Below are 2,452 nucleotides of genomic sequence, written 5' to 3' on the forward strand. Positions count from 1 at the left end.
GCGATTGGATGGGAGCCCCTTTTCCCATTTCTGCAGCCTCATGGCAGCTGCTTCTCCTATAACCCTTCAGCTTTCAGCTAAAGGCTACTTCCAACAATCTGGAGCAATGGTCTCTGACCCACATATGTTTTTCAACACCCCGGAGCCTGGGAGTGTGTTAAGCCGGATCAATGGTTGGTGACAAAGCAGGCAATGCCTGGAGCCCCTATGGAGGTGTCCCTAATCTTTCTGCCTCTAAGCATCAAGGCTGCTTAATGCTCTGAGTGGGCGGAGGGTGAGCCCTTGGTAATTATGATACTCGCTGCAGCTCTAGCATGTGTAGCCTGCATGAAACAAGCAAAATTGTGGAGAACGGCTTGAGAGTTTCTCATCCGCTCAACGTGACACCTTCCTTCGAACATTGCCCAGAGTTTGCAATGAATCCACCAAGGAAGGCAACACTGGAAAGCATTAGCTGACCTCAGGCTTCTCCTTGGGGCTCCTTGTTCAGGATTGAACTTTGGATCTCTGTTGCCAAGGGCACAGATGTAGGCAGTGGTAAATTTGGAAGTGCGGGCACTCAGTGTGACAGTTGCCACACCCATGCCCCCAAGGAGAATCCAAAAATGCAGGCAGCTGTGCTCAACCATCTGCAGAAAAGGGCAACTAAAATGATCAAGGGGCTGGAGCATCTCCCCTATGAGAGAAGGTGACAACAGCTGGGATTGTTTTGCTTGGAGAAAAGGAGGGTAAAGGTGGGGACATGACAGAAGTGTACAAAATTATGCACAGTATAGAGAATGTGGATAGGGAGGCATTTTTCTCTCTCAAAATCCTAGAACCTGAGGTCATCCCATGAAGCTGAGTGGTGGGAGATTCAGGACAGATCAAGAGAAGGACTTCTTCACAGAGCACAGAGTCAAACTATGGAACTCGCTACCACAGGATGTAGTGATGGGTGCCAATTTGGATGGCTTTTAATGGGGGTTGGACAAATTCCTGGAGGAGAAGTCTATCAATGGCTACTAGTCCTGATGGCTGTGTGCTATCTCCAGGACCAGAGGCAGTGAACCTATGTACACCAGTTGCTGGGGAACATGGGTGGGAGGGTGCTGTTATGCTCAAGCCCTGCCTGTGGGCAGCTGGTTGGCTGCTGTGTGAACAGAATGCTGGATTAGATGGACCCTTGTTCTGATCCAGCATGGCTCTTTGTGTGTGCGTGTGCGTGTGTGATATGTCTCTTAGAAAGCTAATGAGTCTTAGCTGGCCATTCATGACCAAGCCACCCCAAAATGCTTTGCATTAGAACAAGGAACAATATATTGTGGATGGGAAAATTGATACCCTGCCCCCGCCCCCAGCTACGGAGAGTATTGCAGCTAAGCTCAGAGGGAATAGGGCATTCTTAAAGGGGTGACAGATGACACCAACATCCCTGCTAATAAAAAGAGAGTCCACTACGCTACTGGATGTAGCTGTAAAATGGGCTGCAGGGACATTCCTTTGCACGTTGGTATTGGGCCAAACCTGACTCCTCCAAACCCTCTTCTTATATTCAGGGTTATACTGGGCTCACCACCAGCATGAACTACACCATTGTGCCACTCCTTGAGACTGCTGGGTGGGAGTGGCGGCGGGATGGGGGGAATGCCATGCACAATCTCTTTGGCTCCAGTGATCAAGGATCTAACCTGGAGATACCAGTACTGAAAAAAGGTGCTGGAATGAATTAATGATCTCCATAAACTGTAGATGTCATGATGCCTCCTCTACACATGCAGGTTAATATCTACCTGTCAGGAGCCGTGAGAAGGGTAGGGATGGGAGGAGAGAACTGAGGTATCTATATGTGCTGGCTCAGTCTAATGGCCGGGGCAGTCCCTCTTCTGTGATACCGCAAATCACTGCCCCTAGCTTGTAGCTATTTGGGGAAGATATTGGGGATGCCTTGACAGGTTAGGCTGAAATCCTATACACGAGGCATTGGTAGCCTCAAGAGGCTCCACGGGTTTCCCATCCGGCCCGCCAGCATCTTCCCCAGGCTCTGCCCCATTTCCTGGCAGGGAAAAGCTCTTGTCTCCGCACAGCAGCTGATCAGAGACAACAGCTTCTCCCTGCTGAGAACAGAGAAAGGCTCCCTTACCCACTTATTGGGAGTAAGTCCTCTTGAAGTCCGTAAGGTTAGACATAGAATGGCAATGGGGCATGATAGTATGAGAAAATGGTTTGTTCATTCATAATGTTTACATACTGCCTTTCGACAACTGTCACCCAGGAGGTGTGCAACAACACAAATATAAACTATAATACACACAGACATAAAAAGCAATAAAAGCCATATTAAAACATTAAATCAACATCCAGACATTAACAGAACATCAAAAGCACTATTCGCAATTATAAATTGTGGATTTTGAGGAGGAAGAGGTCTTGCAAATCTACATCCTCCACCTATTTCCATTTGTGAAATGGG

The sequence above is a fragment of the Heloderma suspectum genome, chromosome 8, assembly GCF_057233095.1.
Source record: "Heloderma suspectum isolate Gila_16-S chromosome 8, 16-S_ref, whole genome shotgun sequence".
Lineage (NCBI taxonomy): Eukaryota > Metazoa > Chordata > Lepidosauria > Squamata > Helodermatidae > Heloderma > Heloderma suspectum.